The sequence below is a fragment of the Muntiacus reevesi genome, chromosome 22 (assembly GCF_963930625.1).
Source record: "Muntiacus reevesi chromosome 22, mMunRee1.1, whole genome shotgun sequence".
Classification (NCBI taxonomy): domain Eukaryota; kingdom Metazoa; phylum Chordata; class Mammalia; order Artiodactyla; family Cervidae; genus Muntiacus; species Muntiacus reevesi.
Window position 1 is genome coordinate 44662004 of NC_089270.1, and position 18682 is coordinate 44680685.

At 40.8% G+C, this 18682-nt stretch overlaps 1 non-coding gene across 1 annotated transcript; it reads right to left on the reverse strand.

The window, feature by feature from the left end:
• Positions 1 to 9680: 9680 nt before the first annotated feature.
• On the reverse strand, positions 9681 to 9844 carry LOC136153094 (U1 spliceosomal RNA). The gene has a single exon (XR_010660335.1). It is a non-coding gene; the product is annotated as a U1 spliceosomal RNA (small nuclear RNA).
• Positions 9845 to 18682: the final 8838 nt, after the last annotated feature.

The following is an 18682-nucleotide window of genomic DNA, read 5'->3' on the forward strand; positions in this document are numbered from 1 at the left end:
CAGACATGCCTGAGCACACACACATGCACAGTTATTAGTAAAGACCATAGTTTATGTTACAGTTCACTATCTGTGTTATACAGTTCTAGGGGTTTGGACAGATGCACACTGTCATGCATTCACCATTACAGAATCATTCAGGATAATTTTGCCAGCCTAAAAATCCTCTGTGCCTCACCTATTCATCCCTCCCTTCCCCTGCCTCCAATCCATGGCAACCCTTGATCTTTTTTATTGTCTCTATAGTCTTGTCTCTTCCAGAATATCATATAGTTGAAATCATACAGTAGCCTTTATAGACTGGCTACTTTCACTTAGAAATAAGCATTTAAGTTACCTCCACGTCTTTTTAGGATTTGATCATTCATTTCTTTTTATCACTGAAAAATTCTTCACTGTGTAATATACCAGTTTATTCATTCTCCTATCAAAGGATTACCTTGGTTGTTTCTAAGCACTTATGAATAAAGCTGCTATAAACTTTTGTGTGCAGGTTTTTGTGTGGACATAAGTTCTCAATTGAGCAAATAACTAGAAGCATGATTACTGGATCTTATGGTAAGACCATGTTTAGCTTTGTAAGAGGCTGCCAAGCTGGCTTGTAAAGTGACTGTACCATTTTACATCCCCGCTAACAAGAAATGAGAGTTCCTGCTGCTCCACACCATTGCATGTATTTGCTGTTGTCAATGTTTTGCATTTTCACCATTCTAAGAAGTATTTAGTGATATCTCAATGTTGTTTCAATTTGCAATTTCCTAATGACATAGATGTTAAGTGCCTTTTCATATGCTTATTCCACCTGCTTATCTTCTTTGGTGGGTATCCAGATCTTTTGCCAATATTTTAGGTTGTTTTTTTCTTTTTTTTTTTTTTGCTGAGTTCGGATAGAAGTCCTTTATCAAATATCTATTTTGCAAAGTATTTCTCCCAATCTGTGACTTGTCTTTTCACTCTCTTAGGAGTTATATTGTTATTTTTTAATTATTTATTTACTTTTATTTTTGGCTGCTCTGGGTCTTCACTGCCGCATAAGGGTTTTCTCTTGTTGCGGCGCACAGGCTTCTCATTGCAGTGGCTCTTCTTGTTCAGAGCACTGGCTCCATGTGCCCAGGCTTCCATAGTTGTGGCTCATGGGCTCAGCTGCTCCACAGCATGTGGGATCTTCCTGGACCAGGGCTCGACCCCGTGTCCCCTACATTGGCAGGTGGGTTCTTAAACACTGGGCCACTAGGGAAGTTCAGGAGCCATATTATTTTGAAAGCAAGTTAATAGTCTTTGATCTCCAAGGGTCAGTATTTCACTGTGGCATTATTTTAGTACCTGTACTAGCTTCTTTCACAAAATAAATATAGAAGAGACAAAGATAGATGAAAACATCCTAAGGAACTCAGAGCAGTTTCAAAGTCCTCAATTAGGGGTGTTCTTAGCCATGTTGGCTGCAAATGCAGAAGGACATTAGACATTTTCTGTTGTAATTAGAAATTAACATGAGTAGGCTCAAAGAGCATCAGAAAAATTACATTTGAATGGAATTTTATTAGGAAAAATCTTGCCCTGAATAAATGTTTGTAAATAAAAGCTAAGTTGCCCCTTCTCCCAAAAATCTAGTATCTTCCATGGGTACTTTTATACCCACCGAGTTCTTTGCTTTAGAATAAGCCTTTGTATATAATAAGTTTCATAGGGAGCATGTCTGCAAAGGGGTATAAAGTCTTTGAGGAGTTGTTATAAATCTTATTTCTTGGCCACATTAACAGAAACCCAGCCCAGGACAACCCCCACCCCCATCCCCCTACCCCTACCTGAAGAACTTTGCAATGTCAGCTAGTCATCCACATTAATGACCTCATCCATTACCTGGCTAAAACACTGCAATCATTCTGAATCAAAAATAGCTCCATGCCACATCTTGGGAGGGGAGGGGTAGAGAAATTGCAGAGAAGGCATAGGCACGGACGTGAACCAGCTGAAAGTTTTCCAGGAACATTTGAAACATTCTTTTTATACTTGTGACAAGTGACATGGGTTTTCTTAATGAGCACATACAGCCAAAAAATCCCAGTTCATGCACTGAAAAGAACACAGTTTCTTATAACAAGCTGCAGTACTCTGAGAAACCATTCCAGACCCACATGCTTAGAGTTGGCTTCCGAACATCCTGTTCTCAGACCACCTGGGAGTGGTGTCCAGGCCTTACCCTGGCCTTTAGAAAATTCTCAAGGCCACCACTCAGGGTGGCTTCTCGGCCACCAATGGCTAGCAACACTATTAACCTGAAGGAAAATGCAATCTAAAACCTTCCAGCAGAGGAAATATAAAGAATATTTTCCACATGGCACTGAAAGTTTCATTAAAAAAAGAAAAAAGAAATGCAACTATTGTGGAAAAGTCAAAGTTAAAAGTATTTTTTTTTTTAATCTGGTAAATATTTTGCTGGAAAATTCATCCTTTCAGAATCTTTGAGGCTCCTGGACAGAGGGTGTTAACCTGACACATTTTCAGATCAAAACGACTGTTTTGAAAACATAGACCTTCATAGGAAGCACTGGAGAGAACCTGGGTCCCTTGTACTTAGGACGCTCGCTGCTCACTGATGCCCGCGTGCCGGGAAGTCAAATGCACAGAAAGCTGGCCTGAGCCCTGCTCGTATTGGCCGATACAGAGAACTGTTGGTTTTGTTTCGTTTTGTTTCTCAGCCTGCCCCGACCACATCTGTTCCTTATCTTTCCTCTTTCACCGTGATTTTATTTACCAGGGCTCTAGAAACAACAGGGACTGTGGAATCTCCCAGGAGTTGGCGGGGTCTGCACCCTGAGGATCCAAAGGTGGGGTTTTCAGAGCGGCCACCTGTCCCCACCGGGGACTCAGGCTTGGGAACTGTGGCCAGCACTGGAGAGGAGCCAGCCTGGTCTAAGGAAGCTCTGGAAACACAGTTTCTCTAGTGGAAGCCAAGCACTCACGCTGTTCCTCCCTACACAGTTCTCCTGTTTTGTGTTAGTTGCTCAGTCATGTCCAACTCTTTGTGACCCCATGGACTGTAGCCCACCAGTCTCCTCTGTCCATGGGATTCTCCAGACAAGAATACTGGAGTGGGTTGCCATTCCCTTCTCCAGGGGATCTTCCTGATCCAGGGATCGAACCCATGTCTCCCGCATTGCAGTGAAATTCTTTACCATCCGAACCACTAATAGATCCATTTGCCACCATTCTGCCATTTCATTCTGGCCTTCTCTTTCATTTCCTCTTTTCTTCCCTAGATGCCCGGACCTCAAGGTCAGAGCAGCCTTACCAGTCCCCGAACACCATTATTTTTTGGCAAGATGTTTTGATCGTGGAATGAATACCTGCAAAAGGAAATCTGGAGCCCTCAGTTAGACACCCACAAGTTCAAGAGCACACTTGTGACTTCAAAGTAGAAGCCAGGCTCCTCAGCTTTATTATGTTTTTTAAATTTTATTGTGAAATGTTTCATGTCAGGCATGAAAAGAGTCTGGTCTGAGGTGCTACTCAAACTATGGGCCGTAATGCTACAGAGAAGAACCAATTCTGACTCCACGTTGGAACTGTTTCTTCAGCTTACTTTTAGTTGCTATTGTTTTTATAATCATACCTAAAGGTCTGCTTTAGAAAACCCAGCCCCTCTGCCTGACTATTAAACTAAAGTGCCTTTGTTCAGCTCACAAAGAGGTAATCTGACCTTGCCCACCTGTGAAAGAAAGAAGGAAGACAAGAAAAAAAGAGATTAACGCATCCATTCCCTGATGCTGGCCATTCCTGGAGATGTTTTACAAGACTGATGGCCCTTTTTACTTTACTTCCTCATTGCCTCTCCCTCTCTGTCCTAGGCGCTTCTATCTCTGGGTCTATAAAAGAACCTGGCATCCAAACCCTGATAAGATGGTTCTTTTGAGACATTACTCTGCCATCTTCTCGGTTTGCAGGCTTTCCAAATAAAGAAGTATTCCTTACGTCAACATCTCGTCTCTGATTTAGTCTCTGATTCATTGACCTGTTGTGTGACCAGCAGAGTGAGCTTGGACTTGGTAACAATAACAACTGCTGGTTCACACAAGTATTATCTGGTCAATGTTCTTACGAAACATGCAGAAATTGAGAGCATTGACTCAGTGGACATGAATTTGAGCAAATTCCGGGAGATAGTCTGGCATGCTGCAGTCCATGAGGTCACAAAGAGTCGGACACGACTGAGCAATGGAACAATTTAGAAACTTTCGCAGCAGTTTCACAATCACTTTATGTCCATTGAATTTATTATTGAGAATTAGGGGGCCTACATTTTATATGTCTTTTTTTGTTTAATTTTTTATATATTAATTTTTATTATATTTACAAAGACATTGGGCTGTAATGGATTTCAAACTTAGAAAGAAAGAAAAAAAACCTTACCACATAAAGTTAACCACAGAGAACACTGTAGAAAATGCTCATGTATCCATTAATTAACCAGGGTTTGTCAAATTTGAACATTTCACCACATTTGCCTTTAACTTTTCAAAGAGATAAGACATATCACTCTTCCTTTATCCTTCTGTTTCCTAGTCTTCTCTCCCCTCCCCTCCACCTTTCCTCCCCTCTTTATCTCTCCCTCCTCCCTTCTCCTTCCTTCCCTCTTCTCTCCTTTTCAGTTCACAGACCAGGAGTGGGAGAAAGGGAGCCGCAGCGACGGAGCATGGAGAAGCAAAGCCCAAGCCCCAATGCACAGGATGCCCACAAGAAGGGAAGGGAATGGAATGTCAGGGCCCAGGAGGGCTGAGGAGGGTATTCATGCAGAGGGGCAGCCTCTGGCATGGGAAATCAGAGCCCAAACAAGAGAGGAAGGCTTCCACATGGGGGAAGGGTGATGAAGAGATGGGAGATGAGGTATATATTTGAAGGAATATGATAAACGTAACAGGAGTCAGGTTTCTATGGAAAAGGGAAAAACTAGAATAAATTCTGTGGCTTTGGTCTGGAATTAGTTGTGTTGATGAGAACATGTGGTTTTTCATATGCATAGATCAGCAACAACAAAAGCAAATATAGATATAATTGTGAGTATATACATGTATATATGTATATTCCTTAACTCTTTCCGCTGGGAGCAGTGACAGCCCCATAACCATGAGCACATCTTGTGCCCAGATCTTCTAAATACTGTTCTCCACCAAAAGGAATGAAGGCTCTTGGAGAACTAGCTGGTTTTAGAGTTAGGACTAAGCAAGAAAGTACATGATGAGCCTGGAATACCTTCTGCCGGAAACTAAGAAAGCATTTAAACAGGGTGAGACTATGTTAAAGAATCAGGTGTGATCCTGAATGGGTTCCCAGTGGTCAATGTGAACATGGTTTTGAACATAAAATTAAATACTATATATTCATGTATGCATTAATTATATGTGTGTGTGTGTGTGTGTGTATGGCGTCTGAAGTAGCACTGGTGGTGAAGAACCTGCCTGCCAATGCAAGAGACGTAAGACATGTGGATTTGATCCCTGGGTCAGGAAGATCCCCAGAGGGAGGGCTTGGCAACCCACTCCAGTGTTCTTGCCTAGAGAATCCCATGGACAGAGGAGTCTGGTGGGCTAAGGCCCAAAGGGTCACAAAGAGTTGGACACAGCTGAACCAATTTAGCACACGTGCACATATAATAAATTATAATCTATTTACTAAAAGAAGAATCGTGAGCCCATATAAATTTAAATAAATAAATGAATAACTTAAGGGCTTGAAGAGAAGTGAGATATTTATATACTTGTTAACTACAAAGAAGTGAGTACCTTTATGGTGGAGAAACCGCGGCAGACCCTACTGTAACCACGTGATCATAATGAACATCACTAGTAATGGGACAAACTGAAATTGTCACCATCTGATATACAATGAAGAGAACACAGCACACTTTTGTGATCTTCCTGCCAAAGACATGCAGTCTAATCACAAGGAAATAACAGAGTTTTGTTGTTTCATCACGTGGCGTGTGGGATCTTAGTTCCCTGACCAGGGACTAAACTCTTGCCCCTTGCAGTGGAAGCAGTCTTAACCACTAGACTGCAAAGGAAGTCCTGGAAATATCAGAAAAATTTAAAGGACATTTTATTACAATATAATTAGTGCAATGTAATTGATCTGAAATCTTCAAAAGCAACATGGTAATTTATAAAAGTTAACAAAAGACTAAGAAATTTGAAGTAAAGAGGCACAACAACTAAATGCAACACTAGATTCTGAATGGAGTCCTTTTGATACAAGTGGCAAAACCTGAAAGGGGTCTGAAGATGAGATATTAGCAATGTCAATATCAATTTCTTCATTTTAATGATTATATTGTGGTTATGTGGGAAATGTTCTTGTTTATAGAAAGTACACTCTGAAATGTATGAGTCTGATGTGTTATAAGTCATCAGCCACATTTTTTAAAAGAAATTTTCAAATGAATTTTTATTAGTTTACCAAATCTTAAAGAGTTTAGTAAATTTCAATTAGGGATAAATTTTTTTCACTAACATGAAGATTTTATTAGTTCAAAAGCTAGTAATCTAATAGTCCTAGTTCCAATGAAGCTTATTTATCCCTCTCAATTTTTACACTAAATGTGATAACAATGTGATCTGAAACTCAGTACCCCATGAACTCTCACTTTATGAAATTATTACAAAAACATGCATAGAAATCTAAGCACGTCAGTTACAGTTAAATGTTAGTAACATGCACATACACATATGATTAATTTGTGTAAGCTGAATGTTCAAAGATATTCTTGGACTTAAACCTACATGAAACACAGTCAGAAAAACAAGTTATTAAAAGTCTCTTCAACAAAAGTCAACCTTAGAACCATTTTGGAAAGTCTTTTCAGCTATGTAGATTTTAAACAATTTTCTTGAGGTTTATAATACGCCTGCCACAAAAGTCATCCATATAAATGAACGGTCCAATAATTTTTAGCAAATTTATACAGTTGTGCAACCACCACCACAACTGAGCCTTGGAACTTTTCCATCACCCCACAATACTTCCCTGTGCCTCCCTCATTTGGGATCGTAGAAAGTAGAGTCAAGATCAACCACTTATTCTTAAATGAGTCCAATTAAAAAATGCTTGTATTATGTTCCAATATTTTTCTGTAACATTCTGATTGTTTTGAAACAGCTATAATTAACTACAGGTTCCTCTTCTCTCCCATTTTTTAATTGCCCCCCCAACACTGAGATTTAATATTTTAAATCATGCATGTGTATGTTTTTATCTATATATAGTCTGAATTCATATTCATAAACAGGGTGTACTGTTCTACAAACTTTAGAACTGTATTATCTGAAATCATGGTGCTTGTTTTTGTTTTCAGTTTTGGTTTTTTACTCAAAACTATGTTTTTTAAATATATCCCTATTGATGCAGGCAGCTCATAGTCATTCATTTTAACTGTTGAATGCTATTCCATGGTGTGAAATCTCACAGTGTATTTATTTATTTACTTTCCTATTAGTGGATACTTCACTTGTCTTTGTTTCTTCACAGTCACAAACAGTACTGAAATAAAGATTGTTGGTCCTCTTGAGTCCACATGAAAAATTCACTAGGGTGTGTACCTGGAAGTAGAATTACTGGGTGGGAGGGTAGGAACATTTTAAGCCTTAATATATATTGCCAAATTGCTTTCCAAAATAGTCATATTTATTTGCATTCTCCCCAGCCTTCCATGGGCTTGCCTGGTAGCTCAGCTGGTAAAGAACCCGCCTGCCATGCAGGAGACCCCGGTTTGACTCCTGGGTTGGGAAGTTCTCCTGGAGAAGGGATAGGTTACCCACTCCAGTATTTGCCTGGAGAATCCCCATAGACAGAGCAGCCTGGTGGGCTACAGACCTGGGGTCACAAAGAGCCACACATGACAGCAACCAAGCAGAGGACAGCACAGCGTTTCATAGCAAGCCTACTGGTCCACCACCGGGCTAATGCATGGTATTGTCAGACTTGCGATTTTTGCTCATCTTCTGTGCATTAAATAAGATTTTGTGATTGTATAATTTGAATTTATCTTATAACAAATTATATTGAGAATCTCTTCACATTTATTGACTTTTCTATACCTTTTAAAATTTTTTTTTGTGTGTGTGTGCATGTGGAATCTTAGTCCCCTGACCAGGGGTCAAAACTGAGCTATCCTCTGCCCCCTTTGCAGTAGAAGCAGAGTAATAATCACTGGAGTGCCAGGGAAATCCCTCTTTTTTGATATCTTTTATTCTTTTTTCTATTGGGTTGTCTGTCTTTTTCCTCTTGATTAGGAAGGGTCCCTATATATTCCAGATACTAATCCTTTTTGGTTATATGTATTCCAAGTACCTTCTCCCAGCCTATGGCATGCATTGCCATTTTGTTGGTGACATATTTTGTCCTTTAGAAGCATTTTCATTTTCATGTAATTAAATGTATTGTTCTTTGCCTCTATGGTCCCACTAGACCCTCCATTCTCTGTAATGAGGAATTCTATCTATCATATCCTCTTCTTGTTCCCAGTGCCTAGATCAGTGACTGGCATCTAGTTCAGTTCAGTTCAGTTTAGTTGCTCCGTCGTATCTGACTCTTTCCGACCCCATGGACTACAGCACACCAGGCCTCCCTGTCCATCACCAACTGAGCTTACTCAGATTCATGTCCATCGAGTCGGTGATGCCATCCAACCATCTCAACCTCTGTCGTCCCCTTCTCCTCCTGCCCTCAATCTTTCCCAGCATCAGCATCCAAAGAGTCAGCTCTTTGCATCAGGTGGCCAAAGTATTGGGGTTTCATCTTCAGCATCAGTCCTTCCAATGAATATTCAGGACTGATTTCCTTTAGGATGGACTGGCTGGATCTCCTTGTAGTCCAAGAAACTCTCAAGAGTCTTCTCCAACACAACAGTTCAAAAGCATCAATTCTTCAGTGCTCAGCTTTCTTTATAGTCCAACTCTCACATCCATACAGTTCAGTTCAGTTCAGTTCAGTCGCTCAGTCGTGTCCAACTCTTTGCGACCCCATGAATCACAGCACACCAGGCCTCCCTGTCCATCACCAGCTCCCAGAGTTTTACTCAAACTCGTGTCCATCAAGTTGGTGATGCCATCCAGCCATCTCATCCTCTGTCGTCCGCTTCTCCTCCTGCCCCCAATCCCTTCCAGGAACAGGGTCTTCTCCAGTGAGTCAACTCTTCACATGAAATGGCCAGAGTACTGGAGTTTCAGCTTCAGCATCAGTCCTTCCAATGAACACCCAGGACTGATTTCCTTTAGGATGGACTGGTTGGATCTCCTTGAAGTCCAAGGGACTCTTAAGAGTCTTCTCCAACACCACAGTTCAAAAGCATCAATTTTTCGGCACTCAGCTTTCTTTATAGTCCAACTCTCATATCCATACATGACCACTGGAAAAACCATAACCTTGACCAGATGGACCTCTGTTAGCAAAGTAATGTCTCTGCTTTTTAAAATGCTCTCTAGGTTGGTCATAACTTTCCTTCCAAGAAGTAAGTGTCTTTTAATTTCATGGCTGCAGTCACCATCCGCAGTGATTTTGGGGCCCAAAAAAATAAAGTCTGACACTGTTTCCACTGTCTCCCCATCTATTTCCCATGAAGTGATGGGACCAGATGCCATGACCTTAGTTTTCTGAATGTTAAGCTTTATTTTTTTTTTTTTCTTTTTCAGGGGAAAGCTCGAACGCAGTCCCCCACTACCACAAATTATGCAGTCGAGTTTCCCACATTTGGGGAAATCGCAGGGGTCAGCACATCTGGAGTGCAATGGATAAGCCTCGCCCTGGGAAAACCACCTTCGTGATCATGGTATCTCCCCTGCCAGGTAAGTATGAATGTTAAGCTTTAAGCCAACTTTTTCACTCTCCTCCTTCATTTTCATCAAGAGGCTTTTTAGTTCCTCTTCACTCTCTGCCATAAGGGTGGTGTCATCTGCATATCTGAGGTTATTGATATTTCTCCTGGCAATCTTGATTCCAGCTTGTGCTTCCTCCAGCCCAGGGTTTCTCATGATGTACTCTGCATATAAGTTAAATAAGCAGGGTGACAATATACAGCCTTGACCTACTCCTTTTCCTATTTGGAACCAGTCTGTTGTTCCATGTCCAGTTCTAACTGTTGCTTCCTGACCTGCATACAGGTTTCTCAAGAGGCAGGTCAGGTGGGCTGGTATTCCCATCTCTTTCAGAATTTTCCACAGTTTATTGTGATCCACACAGTCGAAGGCTTTGGCGTAGTCAATAAAGCAGAAATAGATGTTTTTCTGGAACTCTTGCTTTTTTGATGATCCAGCGGATATTGGCAACTTGATCTCTGATTCTTCTGACTTTTCTAAAACCAACTTGAACATCTGGAAGTTCTCGGTTCACATATTGCTGAAGCCTGGCTTGGAGATTTTTGAGCATTACTTTACTAGCATGTGAGATGAGTGCAATTGTGTGGTAGTTTGAGCATTCTTTGGGATTGCCTTTCTTAGGGATTGGAATGAAAACTGACCTTTTCCAGTCCTGTGGCCACTGCTGAGTTTTCCAAATTTGCTGGCATATTGAGTGTAGCACTTTCACAGCATCATCTTTCAGGATTTGAAATAGCTCAACTGGAATTCCATCACATCCACTAGCTTTGTTTGTAGTGATGCTTTCTAAGGCCCACTTGACTTCACATTCCATACATGACCACTCAAAAAACCATAGTCTTGACTAGAAAGACATTTGTTGGCAAAGTAATATCTCTGCTTTTTAATATGCTGTCTAGGTTGGTCATAACTTTTCTTCCAATAAGCAAGTGTCTTTTAATTTCATGGCTGCAGTCACCATCTGCAGTGATTTTGGAGCCCCCAAAAATAAAGTCTGCCACTGTTTCCACTGTTTTCCCATCTACTTGCCATGAAATGATGGGACCAGATGCCATGATCTTAGTTTTCTGAATGTTGAGCTTTAAGCCAACTTTTTTACTCTCTTCTTTCACGTTTATCAAGAGGCTCTTTAGTCCTTCGCTTTCTGCTGTAAGGGTTGTGTCATCTGCATATCTGAGGTTATTGCTATTTCTCCCGGCAATCTTGATTCCAACTTGTGCTTCATCCAGCCCAGCATTTCTCATGATATACTCTGCAGATAAGTTAAATAAGCAGGGTAACAATATACAGCCTTGATGTACTCTTTTTTCCTACTTGGAAATCTAGTAGAGTCTCAATAATATTTGTTAAATGAGTAAATAAGTTAATTAGTGGATAAATGGTTTGTGTATTTTGTGTCTTAATACATCCTTCCAAACCCTGGAGTCATAAAGATTTTTTTTAATATTTCCTCCTAAAAGTTTAGAGTTTTGCTTTTGTCTTTAATCTAGCCACAACTGACATTTCCATATGGGGAGATGTAGGAATCTATTTCTCCTCCCCCACCCATCTGAATAATAAATTATCCCAGTATTATTTATTGAAAAGTTGCTGACCCTAGTTTTCCAATATGTGAGTTTTAAGGATCAGGTATGGGAAAGAAAGTTACTTTGCCTTCTGTTTTGGATTGCATTGCCTGCTAGTGCTGCATCTTTAAAGGAAATCTATCTCAAAATGTTTGATCCTAGTGGAACACAAGTGAATATTCTGGCAATATGACACAAGCTTTTCACATTTTCTTCAAACTCATGATGGGTGTTCAGTCAAATGACCTCCTGCTCCACTTCCAAATTCATAAATACTGAAACATCTGTGCCTGGCTATAGAATAGTCACTTCTTACATGATGATTATTTCTCAATTCTTGGCATTTGGGGAAGTCTACGGGTTGCCAACTTGTAGACAGTTGTCAGTGTCTATCAAGACATTACAGCTAATCACACGAGTTCTCAGTCTTTAAACACAAGTCTTTAAGCACTTTCCTAAAAGAATTATGGTCTATCTCTTACACATGTGAAGAAGCATAGAGCTGGAAATGCTCCGCATTATTAAAGGTTTTGAATATTTTTGTTATTGTGCTGTATACAAAATAAAAAATAAAATTAGAAAAAGATCTTAAACAAAAAAAAAAAGATCCTACTTTCCTGCCATCCTTAAAGTTACAAGTAGTCATGTGATTTACTTGGGCCAATGAAATGTGAGTAAAGGCAACGTTATACCTCCAAACAGATAAATTTTTTTTTTACTTTTTTTTTCTCCCACTTTTATTTATTTATTTATTTAATTTTTCAGTGGGTTTTGACATACATTGATATGAATCAGCCATAGCAAACAGATAAATTTAAAATCAAGTTCCTTTCCTGCCCCGGGTCCTTAAATCTTGTGTCAAGATGTAACCTCCATGAGCCTGATTCATTGGATGACTGACATCACTAGACATTGTGCTTAAATTCTTGGTTAAGTTGTTGTTATAATATACCATGCTGGCTTATTTTAAGCTACTGGGGTTGCTTATTGCCATAGCATGACATAGCCTACCTTAACTGATACTCCACTGAAACCATCTCGACTTTGCTATAAACAAGTAATATCTTACTACCAAAAAAGAACAGGATTCAGAGGCTGAAAGCAAATGGTTCAATACAAATTTAGTAAAGGTATCTCTAGTTTCCACTTAGCCTGAGATTTTAGGTAAGCTAGGAAAAAATCCAGATATGCATTGTCCAGTATAGTAACCACTAGTCATGTGTAACTATTGAGCACTTGAAACATGCCTTATGTGAAGAGATGTACTACAGATACATGAGATTTACAAGATTCAATCTGAAAACAAGAATGTAAAATAACTCAAGCCTTTTTAATGTTCATTAATTGCAGAAATAATGATATTTGGATATATTATACTAGATAAAACAACAGACATGAGTTTGAGCAAACTCCAGGAGACAGTGAAGGGCAGGGAAGCCTGGTGTGCTGCAATCCATGGGGTTGCTGAGTCAGACACGACTTAAACATGAAAAGCAACAAAAATTGATTCTTAAAATTTCAGTGTAGCTTACAGAAAATTACATATGTGGTTTGCATTTGTGGCTTGAATTTTCCTGTGATTGGGCAGCGCTGATCTAGACCAGGGGCCAGGAAAATATGGCCTGTGGACAAAATTCAGCCTTCCACTTTTTTTTTTTTTGAGTGAGAGAGTCAGACATCACCTTTATTTCTTAATTTCATCACCTTAATGTCTTTATATCTTCTTTATTTTCCATTTCTTTCTGTCTTACTTCCTAAGAAATTGGAGTGGTGAGTCAAGGGCTGGAAGTGCCTTTCTGCTCAGGAGGCACTCTGCATTGGAAGGACAGGTAGGAATCAGAAACACGAGTCACATGAGTGTTTTAAAATTTTTCTAGTAGTACCCTTCAATGAGAAGAATCCTTGTCAAGAACAGATTGGTTCAAGATGACAGAGTAGAAGGACATGAACTCATCTCTTCCTGCTACTGTGCATGGGCAGTGACTTACCACAAGGACAGAGGAATTGGCCGTAGCAGTCCTGGGAGGTGCCCCAGCCTCCATTTGTTTTATAAATAAAGTTTTATTGGAAATTAGCCACACTCATTCATTTCTGTATTGTCTACAGCTGTTTCTTGCTGCAGAGGCAGAGTTGAGCAGTTGCAACAGAAACTGCATGAACCAAAAGGCTGAGGTGTTTACAACCCAGTCCTTTACATCAAAAGTTTGCTGACCTCTGATCTAGCCAATACAGCTTGGGAAAACATTCCAGGCGTAATGTTCTAATCTAAACATTTCTTTCAGGGTATTTCTTCAAAATGCTCCCTCCCCAATTCAATTGATTATACACGTATTGAGAGTTTCACGTGACAGTGTCAGTTTGGTTTCAATATCTACGATATCCTGACCTCTCATTTTCTTAGTCTCTTCATCTGTAATGACTTTGAATCCATCCTGCTACAGTCACTCATTCCCATGGCCATCTGTAGATTTTTGTCATTTCATACTCTTTGTTACACATCCATCCATAGTCTCAGTGAAGCATCCCAGTCTCCAGTCACCATCTTATATTTCCAGTTCACTCCTTTACATATTCAGACCTCCATTCTTCTGGGTCCTCAGGCCAAAAACCTTGGAATCATCCTTGTCACCAAGGAGAGGAAGAGAGGAAGTGTGTAAAGAAGGAATGCAGGGAAAAGGATTTCCTCATGTGGGGTCATCAGTGACCTTGTAAAGAGCAATGATTTTGGAGGGTGGGGACAAAATCCTGATTATAGAACCTTGAGGACAATGTTGTGTTTCTCCTGCACTTTGCTGGAGTGTGAATAGTCAAATTCAGCAAATGATGTGGGCTAATCACAAGCTAATAAATAACAAGGGGAGAAATATGAACAACCAACCTCAGATATACAGATGACACCACCCTTATGGCAGAAAGCAAAGAGAAACTAAAGAGCCTCTTGATGAAAGTGAAAGAGGAGAGTGAAAAAGCTGGCTTAAAACTCAACATTCAAAAAGCTAATATCACAACATCTTGTACCATCACTTCATAGCAAATAGATGGGGAAATAACGGAAACAGTGACAGACTTTATTTTCTTGGGCTCCAAAATCACTGTAGATGGTGACTGCTGCCATGAAATTAAAAGACGCTTGCTCTCTAGAAGAAAAGTTATGACCAACCTAGACAGCATATTAAAAAGCAGAGACATTACTTTGCCAACAAAGGCCTGTATAGTCAAAGCTCTGGTTTTTCCAGGAGTCATCCGTGCATGTGAGAGTTGGACAATAAAGAAAGCTGAGCACCAAAGAACTGATGCTTTTGAACTGTGGTGTTGGAGAAGACTCTTGAGAGTTCCTTGGACTACAAGGAGATCCAGCCAGTCCATCCTAAAGGAAATCAGTCCTGAATATTCATTGGAAGGACCAATGTTGAAGTTGAAGCTCCAATACTTTGGCCACCTGATGAGAAGAGTGAACTCATTGGAAAAGACCTGGATGCTTGGAAAGATTGAGGGCAGAAGGAGGAGGGGATGACAGAGGATAAGATGGTTGGATGGGATCACCAACTCAATGGATGAGTTTCAGCAAACTCCAGGAGATAGTGAAGGACAGGGAAGCCTGGCATGCTGCAGTCCAAGGGGTCACAAAGAGTTGGACATGACTTAGTAACTGAACAACAACAATCAGTTTATGAAGCCCTTTCAGAAAGGCTTGAAACTTTAACTTTGAATTTGTACTTTCTTTTTTTCTGAAGGTCTTTCAGAGTTTTGCATTAGGAAAATTACTCAGAAAAAAACTGGCACAAAATATCTTGATGAGTTGAGTGAGTTGAAGAGTCTGCTGAAATATTCCAGCTACTAGCTAACGAGGTACTAAGATGGGAGGTAGGGGGACCAACAGGGACACCAGGAATCAAAAGGAGAGATACTTAGGATTTCCCTGGTGGAGCAGTGGTTAAGAATTGCTTTGCAGTACGGGGGACATTGTTTCCATCCTGCTTGGGGAACTAAGATCCCACATGCCTTGCAGCAACTAAGCCCACCCCCCACAAATACTGAGCCAGCATACCACAACTAGAGAGTCCATACACCGCAAGTAAGATGCGACGCAGCCAAATAAGTGATTTTTTTTTTAATAAGAGATACTTATCAGATGTTCTCAGAATTGATCAGATTTGGAACTCAGTAAGCATGGGTGAAGAGAGAAAAGATTGAGTCAAACAGCCGGGAGTGTTTGAACCTGGATCCCTGGGAATCTTAAAAGCAGGAAAAGACTGTACCTCAGAGTTGATTTGAGGGGAAGATGATGGCTTTGGTCTTAAATATTTTGAACTGATACAGCTGAGAGACAGACTGGTGAAGGTGGCAACTGGAATATGGTCATGGAACTAGAAAAGATAACTTAATCTGCGGTTTAGAGATCTGTGTAGAAATAAAAGTCGAAGTTCCAAATGACTATGAATAACAATACTCTCTTTCATTGGGGGTTACTTTCTGCTAAGAACTACCTTAAATATCCTACATATTTCTTTCCCCGTCTGTACTCCACACTGTAAGTAATCAGTAGGCAGGTCTGGTCTGTGTTAAAGGCCAGAAAGCTGAGATTCAAGAGGATTAATCACCTTGTATTCACAGAGCTCACAGTAAAGGACGAGAACCTGAACCCAGACCTGCATGACTTCATGTAGTCTGAGACTTGACTTTGATTATAGAAGAAAAAGTCAATGAAGGACACAGAGAAGAACATTTAAAAGAAAGAAAATTGTAAGCCACAGGATACTGAGGATAAAGAAAAAAGGAATTTCAAGGAGAAATTGACCAGTCAAATGCCAGTAGAACTTAAAAAAAAAAATGACCACTGGGTTTAGCTGTTAGTGTCCATTTCAGTGGATGGAAAAGGAAAAGGGCAAGTACCCAAGGTTAAATCTGAACAAAGCCTAGAGTGAGGAATGAATGAGGGTATTTTCCAGAGAATTTTACTTTCGTTTCAGGTTTCAAGTATTCGTTAACAAAAGAAACCACCCATTACACACAAATAAACAATTTTAATATTTAATATAAGATTATTTAACTTAATTTCAACATGCAATCATTAAAAAAAAAAAAAAGAAAAACAGCAGAGAAGAGTAACAGCACACACATCGCTGAATTGAACCAACCAACATCAGGGTTTAAACAGCCTGCTGGGAAGTCCCTCGTCAACAGCAATCTGGAGCCCAGCTGGGCAAAGGTCCCTGACGGGGCAGTGCATCCACCCTACGAGTGAGACTTCCAATTGTAGTTTCTGGGGTTCCCGCTTATAATCCCAGGCTGCAAACTGGTATCGTCATCAGTTTGTCCGCAAAAACGCAGGTTTGGTTTTACTTTAGCCTTTTTACAGTACTGTTTGTTTTATCTTATGAGTCGTATGTTTCTTTAAACCCTTAGCAGTTGACCAGTGGCTCAAGAATTCCAAGACCGAGTCCTTTTCTTATCTAAGGCACCATCTGACTATCTGCGCTTGTAGGCAGGCAAAGAATCCAGAAGTGTCCAGCTAGGTCAAAACACAACAGGGGCCGCTCTGCTGCCTCTGAAGCCTGAATAAGACTTCCTTCATTTTAATTTCTTTAACAGAGGATGGTGCCACCACAGGGTCACTAACTCTGCTGGTTACCTAGGACTCTCCCTGTTTTAGCCCCGAAAGTCCTATATGCCAGGAACCCCCAGCTGTTTATCCTAGAGGTGGCAGGTGGTACAGACCACTTTTCTCCCTGTGTGTGTGTGTGTGTGTGTGTTAAAATACACATCACATAAAATGTATCATCTTAACCATTGTTAAGTGCACAATTCAGTGATATTGAACACATTAAAAGTGTCAGTCATCACCATCATTCACCTTTATAACCCTTTTCATCTTCTAAAACTGAAACTCTATGCCCAATAAAAAATAACCCCCTCTGCCCCCTTCTCTGCTGTAGACCACTTTGAAGAGATTGGGCAACAAAGAACAGAAAGATGAGGTGTGTGCTTGAAAGAGGAGCAAGTTCAAGGAAATAGTCTTTTTAATTTTACTTTTTTATTTTTGGCTGAGCTGGGTCTTCATAAGCTGGGTCTTCATAGCTGCATCAACTTTTCCCTAGTTGCGGCCAACGGGGCTCGTTCAGTTGCATTGCTCAGGCTTCTCATCATTGCACAGGCTGTCGGCAGGCGGCTTCCGTAGCTGTGGCTCCGGGCCCTGGAGGCCAGGCTCAGAAGTTGGGGCGCACGAGCGTAGTTGCTCTGAGAAGTGCGGGACCTTCCCAGATCAGGAACCCGATCCCGTCTCCTGCATTGGCTGGTGGATTCTTTACCACTGAGCCACCAGGAGAGTCCGGGTTTTTTTTTTTTAATTTCAAGATAAACAAACCTGTGAATAAGTGAGTAAGTGAAGCGATTTCAAAATGTGGGGAGGAAAAAAAGCAACCAAGAGCAGGAACAATTGTTGGACCAGACTGTCCCAGAGGAAGTGAGACTATATTGTCTTGAAAGGCAATGCCGTGTTTACTCAGGCCTTCAGGTTGGGCTTGCAGCTAGCTACCTAATCCTGAGTTTCTAACAAGCAAGAAGCTCCTAGATCCAGCCTTCGCACCTTCACAGATCTGCAATGCAGCGTGGGAACCAAGTCAGACACTTAAGGTCTTAAATCCCAGTTTTGCAGTGCTTGTGAGACCATGGATATGATGACCCATCCGAGTCTCAGCTTCCTTCTCTGTGAAATGCAGTAATGTTACCTTGCTCGGTCAGGTGGTTGCAAAGGTAGAGTATGGCAGGTCGCAAATTCCCAAGCACTGACTGCTTTTACTTTTTCTCCTAGCTGCTGCTTAGGAATTTCCTCACTGGATGTCTGTAGCCTGTGAATACCCCTTCCATCATTCACCCCATCACCATCTGTCCTGAGGTGTAATCCGGGGCGATAACAGGGCTGGGGCAAGGTGTACAGGTGAAGTAGGGTAATGAAAACTCATTTCATGGCTCTGCTATTGAGAACTGGGCTTAGAAACCAGCCTGCCTGCTTCCCTTTCCACTGCCAGTAGGAGCCCAGTGATGTGTTTTTAGATACAGGCAGAGGAAAAGTGAGATTCATATATGTTTCAGTAGAATCCCAGACCCTATCTGGCACAGGAGGGCTGGGATAGAAAGAAAGGGCAGTAAGATGTGAAAACCAGATAAAAAGCAGGCAGCACGGCAGCTGGCACATGATGGATACTGAACTATCGTTGCAGTGAGTTGGACTCTTGACTTCCCAATTCCATG